Genomic DNA, 10,246 nt, shown 5'->3' on the forward strand with positions numbered 1-10,246 from the left:
TCTTCCTTGTTCAGTGTCCAACTTCCATTCACCTATAAGACATTGAAAATGCCGTGGGTCAGAGGCACCTTCATCCTCAAAGTAACATCCTTGCTCTTCAATACTCTAAGGTGCTCTTGAACAACAGATTTACCTAATGCAACTCATCTTTTGATCTCTTGACTGCTGCTTCCATGAGCATCGATTGTGAATCCAAGTAAGACAAAATCCTTGACAACTTCAACCTTTTCTCCCTTTAGCGTGATGTTACCTATTGGTCCACTGGTACAGACTTTGGTCGCCTTTACTTTGAGTTGTAATCCACACTGAGGTCTGCTGCCGCTTTTCATCTTCATCAGCAAGTGCTTCAACTTCTCTTTCTTTATTTTTGCAGGCGAAAGCGTGAACTCAGTCCCCCGCTCCATAACTTGTGCAGCTGAGTTTGCTACATTTGGGGAAATCACCGAGGGCACCACAGCCATAGTGCAACGGATGAGCCTCGCCCTGGGAAAACCACCTTCGTGATCCTGGCGTCTCTCCTGCCAGGTAAGCAGAACTTCTACTTACCTGGACACAACCAACCAGCAAGGTTGTGTTGTCTACATGTATCAGGCTGCCAACAAGGGTTCCTCTCATCCTGATGCTATAGTCTTCTTCATGTAATCCCGCCTCTCTGATTACTTGCTCAGCATACAGATCTCCTAAGTATAGTGAGAAGATGCAATCCCACACCCTTCCTGATTTTAAGCCATGGAGGATTCCATTCCATGGTGTCAGATGTTTCTAAAGACTCTGAGGGAATGGTTACAGTCCCTAGGTTAGGGTATGCATCCTTATCTCTGTCCAGGTGATTGACTTTGCTATCGGCGTATTCCATTGCTCTGAGAGCCATCACTGTTTCAGAAGAGAATCTGAACCCTTTGCTGACTACACTGGGTACATTTGAGGGCCTTTGCTTTGCATCTGAGATAGAAGCTATTTGTGCCATGAACTGTTTATTAGTTACTATTTCACTGAGTATACCTTAGAAAGTCAATGAGCAGAGTAGACATTGCAAGCCTTGGTGCATAGAGTCTATTTAAGGATCTGAACATTGGGTATCTCATTACCACCTTCTGGAAACTATCAGGACTGATAGGGGCATTGGATTATATCCTAGCCTACGACTGGCAAAAAATTGGCACACTAGTTCCTTTTCTTCAGTTAAAAGTCCAATAACTCACTGAATGATCAAGCATAGACCAAAGCTTGGATGAAATAATATGAAATAATACTAGCCTTATATTTTACACAACTCTGATAAAATGTCACCCTACTTACATTTAATTTCCTTAGAGATCTCAGAGACTTCAGGACAAATATCAGTTACTGATAGAGGTTTCTCATTTCCTTCCTTCCTTTCTACTTAGTACTTTACATTTTTTATTGTGGAATGTAACATCCATCAGAAAACCCGTGCTCTATTTCTAAGCCTTGAACATTAACATAGGCAGTGGGGATGATGGAACCAGCCTGTTAATTGGAGTTAAACCTAGTGCTTGGACCCATTTATTTTCTTGGTGGAGAGCTGCTTTCCACGTGTTAAAAGAGGTGGAGGTAGCTGCTAGGGGTGGAGAAAGAGCGATGAAGCCAGTGCCTGGCTGTGGGCACCTTGTCGAACTCTCTTAACTTCCTTGATTGCTTTTTTATTTGCAAAATTAGAAGGGAAATGAATAACTGTAACAATCCAGGCAGGCTTGAAGTTACAATAAGGATTGTGAAGAGCAGTCTCTGCCACGGTAAATAAATGACAGTTGTCTTCATCATTTCTAAAATGTGACACATATGTTTTCCAACATTGAGATATATGTTAAAAAGGATCTGTGCTATTAGCAGTCAGGAAAGCGTTACCCTCAGATGGGCGTGCGTGGAAGGGCACAGGAAGAGGGCTCTGCTTCTGGATTGAGGTGCTGGTTACAAGAGAGCTCAGTTTGAGAAAACTCTTCCAACCACACACTATGACAACCGAACACCTGGAACCAGATGCCATCGAGCAGACTGACCCGTGTGTCTGAGCATAACTGTGCTCGATAGATTTTAAACCTCCAAGATTTAGGGAATAAACCATTAGGCGCTTTCTTCAGAGACAACTGTGGGTAGACTTGAACTTCTGCTCTTTCATTAAATCTTTCTACAAATATGTTCTGCTTCAATACAGAACTCTTTAAAAAATAATTTTGTTGGCATATAGCTCACATATCAATTAATAATACAATCATACTAAGAAGAGTTGTGAAGTCATCACCACAATCAATTTCAGAACATTTTATTCTTTCTTGTAGTCATTATTGTTAGCTCCCCATTTCTCCACAACCTCCCCTACAAAGTGTTTCTTTGTATGTGGGTTTTCCTGGTGACCATGCATTCCTTGTACAGAGTAGGATCCTGCAGCAACCTTCAGACTCAGTGGGCAAGACTACTGTAATCAGTTAATGCTATTTTTCAATAAACAAACACCGGGAGCCAAGTATCTATCATCTTACCTATTGCCATTTTTAAAAGACAGACATGCTCAATGCAGTTGTGTCCTGTAGAACAGACACTGCTGATATTTCCTAAGTATACCCCACTGCTGAGTTGGTGCAGACTCACACAGGCTTTGTACACGTGGAACTGCCCTGCAGGTCTTCCAAAGCTGTAGCCTTCATGGGAGCACACGGCACATCTTCCTGAAGAAAGGCTGATGTGTTTTAATCTCTGACATCCCCATTAGAAGCTGACTGCTTAAGCCACTATGTAACCAGGGCTTCTTTCTGTAAGTGTAACCACACCAGACCCACTGCCAAGAGGATTCCACCCCGTGGTGGTTCTCAAAAGCACAGAAGTGCTCATAGGGTTTCTGAGGTCGTGCATCTTTACAGAAGCAAATCACCTTGTCTTTCTCCCGTGGAGTAGCTGGTGGATTTGAACTATCAACTCTGTGATTAGTAGCTCAAAGCTAACCCACTACATCACTAGGGTTTATTCCCCTAAGTAGAGTGGTGAATAATTTGACAAAATATTTTAGGTGAACTAACATGACTTCTCCGTGTTTGTAGAGTTTCAGGTATGTCTTTTCTCCTCCTCTCTTCATTCATTACCAATGATGAAGGAAAAAAGATATCCTATGATTGGTAATCATTTCCCCCATGAACTGGAAAATCATACCAGGAAAACACTTTTTACTGGGAGTTAGGAGAGTTGGCTTTTAGCACATGTTCTCAATTTCATGTCCCCCCCACACCCCTGCTTACTCACTTTTGAGCAATCAGCCCTCTTGTGGCTTGGATCCCTTTTTATTTCTTGTGGACACAGGAAAGAAGGGGGAAAAAAGAGTTCTCTGTTAATCCCTCTACAGGTGTCTATTTTTGCTGATGATCAGGTTAAAATGAAAGGAGATCTCTGTACTACGGAACCTCACGTGTGCTGTGGGAGGCACCGTTTTGTTTACCAGGTTCTTCTGTTGGTGTTTCCAGGGGCTCGTTGGTAGGGATTGTGTTGGGGAAGGTGGCAGAGGACGGAAAGCACAGGATGACACTCCCTGCTTGCTGGTTGGACATGCCAGATTGTTAACACGTTAGCACAGTACAAATAGCATGGGTGTCTCAGTATGACTCATTCCCACCCACTCCGTGGACTGTAGGCATAACCATTTTTACGCCAGAGAACCTTTCTGCAAACGAATACTCAGACTGTGCTTTTAATCTCTTATTTAATGGTCAGACGGGCTAGAGGGCGGTGGGGTGAAATGTTGGCTGTTGGTGGATTCACTGCAAAATGTTGAGGTGCCCAAATGATCTCACCAATCAAGAATGATACTATTTCACCAAAATACTATTTATACGGATTAAAGAGGGTTCTTTGCTTTGATGCCCGTCAAATGGTGCACCTGAGGCAAGTTGGGCAGAACTTAACAGAGATGAGAAAAACTTTTTTTTCCCTTCTCACATCTTTAACCCCAGGCTTTTTGGATCTGTGATTGTTCTTAAATATCTAGTTATTTCAAAAGTGCGTTCACTTCCAATTTCCCCAAACTTAGAAATGAAACTTAAAAAAAATACACCCCCCCCAAAAAAAAGCTCAGTGTCATCAAGTAGATTCTAACTTATAGCCACCCTTTGCCCCAAGGAAAATAGCAGACAAGGTGTTAAGCACAACAATCATAATTCAAAGAAAAAACAGAACTAAGTGAGCAAAAGAAAATATGAAGGAAGAAAAATATAGACTTTATAAATGTATCAAATAAGTGTTAACTGTTACTGTTGTTATGTGCCACTGAATCTGTTCCCACTCATGTACAACAGAGGAGCACACTGCTCGGTCCTGCACCATCCTCACTGTGAGTTTATGTCGGAGTCCATTGTTACAGCCACTGTGTCAGCCCATCTCTTTGTCCACTGCCTTTCTACTGCACCAAGCAGCCTATCCTTTGCCAGGCACTCATCTTTCCTGATCACATGTCAAAGGAAATGAGAAAGGTGGTGTCAACCTAGTTTATTTTTTCAAATAAATCATTTTATTGGAGGCTCATACAGTTCTTATCACAATCCATTCATACATACATTGTGCTAAGCACATTTATACATTCATTGCCCACATCATTTCAAAACATTTGTTCTCCACTTAAGCCCCTGGCATCAGGTCCTCATTTTCCCCTCCCTCTCTGCTCCCCTCTCCATCATGAGCCCTTGATAATTTATAAATTATTATTTTGTCATGTCTTACACTGTCCGATGTCTCCCTTCACCCACTTTTCTGTTGTCCACCCCCCAGGGAGGAGGCTATATGTAGATCCTTGTAATCGATCCTTCCTTTCCACCCTTCTATCCCTCCATACTCCCAGTATCGCCAAGCACACCACTGGTCCTGAAGGGATCATCCGCCCTGGATTCCCTGTGTTTCAGTTCACATCTGTACCAGTGTACATCCACCTCCCCCTCTCCCAGGACTCCTCCAGTACTGTCAGTCCCATTGTTTTCTCCTCCAACTTGTTCATCCAGCCTATCTAATTTAGACAGACCTGTGAGACAGAGCAAAACAAAGCAACAAAAGAAAACAAAACATCAACAACAACAAAAAGCCAATGACAAAAAAAAACCCAACAACAACAACAAAGAAAAGCTTGTAGTTAGTTCAACGACTTTTTGTTGGGCTTTAGGAATGTTTTCCGGTCGAGTCTGATGGGGTGCCATGCCCTGACCCCAAAGTTTCTTTTTGGTATTCCCTGGGGTCTTCATTGTTCTGTTGCCCTTGCTGTTCTGTTGCACGCCCTTCGTGTTTTACCTCGGTGCGGTGGGATCAGATCGGGCAGAATTCCCACACTGTGTCTTCAGTGTTGTCCCTCATAGGGCTATAGGTCAGTGAGGGATTTTGTGTCTCATAGTGGGGCTGGCCATATAGTCCTCTCTGTGCATTGGTTGCTCTGAGCAGGGATATCGTCCTCAGGGCTTGGTGGGCCAGGTTGTGCTCCACTCTCTCCTCCTCCCCCTTCATTTGCTCCCATGTGCTCTGATCAGACATGTCCCTCTCCAGGAGCTGCAGCTTCAGTGCTGTCCTCTGAAATAAATTCTTCTGGAGGGAGGGGAATGTGTCCACATAGTTGGGATTGGGGTCAGCTCCTCACTTTTAAGGAGCATTCTGGCTGTACTTTTTCTGAGAAGGATTTGCTTGTTCTTTTGATAGTTAATGATATTTTCAATATTCTGTTACAGCACCATAATTCAAAAGTATGTAGGGTTCTTCAGTCCCCCTTATTCAGTGTCTAGCTTTCACCTGTATATGCTAGTGTTGAAAATACCATGGTTTATTCCAGGCAAACCTTAGTCCTCAAAGTAACATCCTTGCTCTTCAACATGCTAACGAGGTCTTGTTCAGCAGATTTACTCAACACAATGTGTCTTTGATATCTTGATGGCTACTTCCATGAGCATTGATTGTGGATACACTCATGACAGAATCCTTCACAGCTTCAATCTTTTCTCTGTTTATCATGATGTTATCACTTTGTCGAGTTGTGAGCATTTTGGTCTCCTTTACACTGAATTGTAATCCATACTGAAGGCTGCAATCATTGATCTTCATCAGCAAGTGTGAGGTAGTTAGGTTATTGTGCCAACCTGGCCAATAAACACATGGGATAATTGAAGGGTGGAGGGATAAATGGCTCAGTGAGCCTTGCCTTCTAGTTCTCAGGTCTCTTGCTTTGTGATGGTCAGACCAGGGTGCAGGTGCCTTATCCAGTTCCCTGCTTCAGCTTGCAAGGCTCACTTCCTGCAAGACACCCCTGAGGAGAAGCCACATGGATCTACCCTGATGCAGCCCTGGGTGGTAGAGCAGCCATGTAGAGAGCCCTGCCAGTGCTGAGATGCTTACATGTTCATTGACTCGGCTTTCCTTCTGCAGTCTGCATCATTGCATCTGCTTTGTGAGATGGAGGAGGACTTTGTGGATTGGTGTGGGGCATATGGGCTAATGTTGGACTTGTGGGCTTGGGCAGCACTGGGTTGGGATGTTTTCTTGGTGCCCACTCACCCTTTATATAAAACTCTCTCTTATACATGAGTTTCTGTGGATTTGTTTTCTAAAGTCCCCAGACTGACACAAAGTGCTTCAAGTTCTCCTCTCCTTATGTTTCACGTTGTTCATAAACCTTCCCCAAATCTTGACACTGTGCTGTTCTGCACATAACCCAGCTTCGTTGATGATTTACCAGGAGCCCTGTTGGTGCAGTGGTTAGACGTTGGGCTGCTAACCACAAGGTTGGCAGCTTGAAACCACTGTCTGTTCCCTGAGAGAAAGATAAAGCTTCTTACTTCTCTAAAGAGTTAGTCTCAGAAAGCAACAGAAGCACTTCTATCTTGTTCTATGGAGTTGCTATGAGTCAGAAATGACTCAATGGCAACGAGTTTTATTTTTCAATTATTTGCTCAGCATACAGATTGACTAAGTATAATGAGAGGATCTATTTGTTCTTTTGATACTATTATAAAATGTGTACGCTTCAGAAAACCCTTAAAGAAGAAAGAATATCACTTTTCTAGCCATCTTCAGTCTGAGATCAGCTGGGTTGGCAGTCTACGGGTGAGAGATCGGTGAGAGATGGGGGCTGTAGATTCCCATAAACAGTTGCATTTTCAAAACTTAACGGGGCAGTTCGACCTGCTCCATAGGGTTGTGTGGAATTGGCATCAACTTGATGGCAGTGAGAGCTATATTCATTGTTAATAAATGCATTAGTATCTTTTCATTTGTCTTCTCTGTATATCTTCTTCCTACTCTCTCTCCATAAAATTTTAAAACCATTTATTTAATATAGCAGAATTTTGGAATATAAATATTGATGCTTGAACATTATACAGTCAGGATTCTAATGACTGTCTATAGAATGTGGTAGTTTGTTGTTATATTGAGAGTAGATAGGTGGCACAAAGTTTGAGCAGTTGGCTCTCAGATGAAGGATGGTGGTTTGAATTTACTTAGTGGTGCCCTTGAAGACAGGGTGGTGATCTGCTTCCAAGCACACAGCCTTGAAAACCCACTGAAGCTATACTAGTCTGCACACATTGGTTCTCCAGAAGTCACCGTCAAGTTGGCAGTAACTAATAAGAATGACACTGTTATACTTCTAGACACATATGGAATTTTAGCTGATGGTTTTCCTTTTGCTATGCATTTAACTCTATTTAAAAATTTTGAAGACTAAGTATGATAAATATTGCTAAATTTGAATCTCTCCTCATTATCTAAGCAGAAAGTCCTAGAAGTAAATTCATACAATTAAATGATATTGGGTCTTTTAAAGGTTAATGATTTCAGTTTCCAGAATACTTTTTAGAAAATCTAGTTATAGAATTCTTGACAGTATTGTGTCTTATTGTATTATTTTTAATTCTCAGGAAGCCCTTTCCAAACCCAAGATTTATTATTCGCCTAGGCTTTCTTTTTCCATTGCTTTTGACATTTAACAAGTTAGTTAACTAAGATTTACTTTCAGGGTAAAGGGTGAGTGCATTTGTCTATCTTCCTCGATGCTCGTAGTACTTCTGTAGTTTAATATTTTTGGAAAGAATGCAGAGACCCATCGCTACCTGGATCTATGCAATACAAAATCTTGGATGAAAATTTTTGGCTGTGGATTATTCTTCCTCTCCTCTATGAAATGACCTACTTCAAAGGAATCTAATGATAAGGAGCTCTGTTTCACAATGGTTAATTACTCAATCATTAATGGAAAGGTTTGAGCCTACAGATCAGCTCTGAGGGAGAAGGGCCTGCTTGCCTGCTCTCAAAAGAGATGAAGTTAATCTCACAGGGCAGCTCTACTCTGCCACATGGCATCATCATGAGCTGAAATCAACTCAACAGCACCCACAAGGAAGTCTAACGTTAACCATTTCACCCACACTCGGCTCTGGTTAGCTTTTTCTTGATACATAACTGTGCCCGTCTTTTAGTTTCACTTTTCAGAATCACTTTGATTTCGATCCTGTCTCTTCTATGTAGCGTGTAGCTAAGGATTTTCTCTTTTAGCCTGAACCCTTGCCTATTTATATTTATCTTAAATAATATCTTATTTCTGTCATAATTTTGTCTTTTTGTCCTTTGCTGTGTGAACTTTGCTTTTCTCCTGAATGCGTTTTTCTAATTCATTCTGCAAAGGACTTATTTAATTTTTTCAAGGCATACTATCCCCAACTTTATCTGATAACTGTAATCAAGACTAGTCAAGGCTTATAATTTCTTCCTATAGTCAATATGGAAGAGCAGCCCCTAGCCTGCTCCAAACCACCAAAACACTGGACAAAATCCAGGTAAGTACGACGTTCAAGCTAGGTGCCCAAGATAATACAATACTGCTGCAGCTCAGATTCCTCGCTCCTCAGATTGAAGTAGTGGTCTGAGTGGCTGACAAAGGAGGAAAAGTAAAACTGAAGGGGACTTGGAGCCTTTAATGACATACAAATTCATTGCAAACATTACACACACACACACACACACACACAAATAAAATGAAATACTACTATCCCTAAGAAAAGGGGAAACAAGCAAATGAGCCCTGTGACCCAGAGAGATGCCGTGAGAGTGAGCATAAGGCGGTGGCACAGAGCAATAGAACAGGGGAGGAGCCCGATGGACTATAGTTATTGAGAAATCGGGGCTGGGAACCTGGCAGAGAGAGGCAGCTAGAGTTCCTAGGACAGAGTACAAAACAGGAGGGAATTTCACAATGAGAGAGATCCTGGAGATCTCCACGGACTGTGCTCAGATTTTCTGTAGATGACTGATCATTGTGTGTGCACAAGGACCCTACCAGAGGCTGGAGAAGTATTGCTCTAACAAGTAGGAACAAGACTCAATGTTCACACAGGGCCGGGAGCGGCGGCTGTTCTTACAAGCCAGACGGGAGCATCTTAGACTTCATGGCAGCTTGGAGAGAGCAACCAGGGTGGTCGGTTGCTATGCTGTTGTTAGGGGCTATAGAATAGGTTCCCAGATCTCAGCTATTCTTCTTCAAAGTAAGTCTCCCATCACAGTGTGTGCTTGTGTGCAAGGCCTGGACAGAAACTCTGTAGGGGGTTTGTCTTACCCAGTGCAGGGACATTTGGTCCCCTAATGTCTCTGACAGGCATTGTGTACTGACATCGTGACGCGTTTCTTTGCTTATTTTGTTTTGTTGTACCCTGGGAACTGTTAAAGTTTTCCAACATCAGAATCTGAAATCTCAGAACCCATAGCAGCCAGCTGTTGGTGACCTTGCTCTGCCTTTCCTGAAGGCTGCAGCCACCCAGAGGGGTGGGCAGAGGTCCTGTGGGGTGGAGAAGGGGAGAGGCTGGAGACAGGGGTTCTTCTGGGGGACCTCCGTGTGAACCCTGGAAGTGATGGCTGCTCATTCCTCCAGGTGAGGGTGGCCAGTGGGACCCAGCGCCAAGATCCACCATGGTCACAGTGTTTCCAGGCCGGGCGGAGCAGATTGTCTGCCCATCTGAGAGGTGGCCGTCCCACCTCCATGGGCTAGGGTGAGGTCCCCATCCACCAAGTCACAGTGTCCACAGCCTGTTCTCTGAGGGACACAGGCACCTCGTCCACTTCCCCCCTCCCCACCACACCCTTCTTTCTGGCTCAGAGCGCTCCTTGCTGCCTCCTGGCGGGCCTCCCTCATCGGGACCCACCTGGTCCCTGGCCCCAGGTTCACAGCAACCCCCTGAAGATGGACCTGCATCTGCGTGACTGGGCCGAGTTGGGGGGTGCT

The 10,246-nt window shown here is 43.5% G+C and overlaps 1 non-coding gene across 1 annotated transcript; it reads right to left on the minus strand.

Moving 5' to 3' along the window:
- Nucleotides 1-370: 370 nt before the first annotated feature.
- LOC142447361 (U1 spliceosomal RNA) lies at nt 371-533 on the minus strand. Its single transcript, XR_012784097.1, has one exon. It is a non-coding gene; the product is annotated as a U1 spliceosomal RNA (small nuclear RNA).
- Between the last annotated feature and the right edge of the window lie 9,713 nt (nt 534-10,246).

Source organism: Tenrec ecaudatus, chromosome 4 (assembly GCF_050624435.1).
Source record: "Tenrec ecaudatus isolate mTenEca1 chromosome 4, mTenEca1.hap1, whole genome shotgun sequence".
Taxonomy (NCBI): Eukaryota; Metazoa; Chordata; class Mammalia; order Afrosoricida; family Tenrecidae; genus Tenrec; species Tenrec ecaudatus.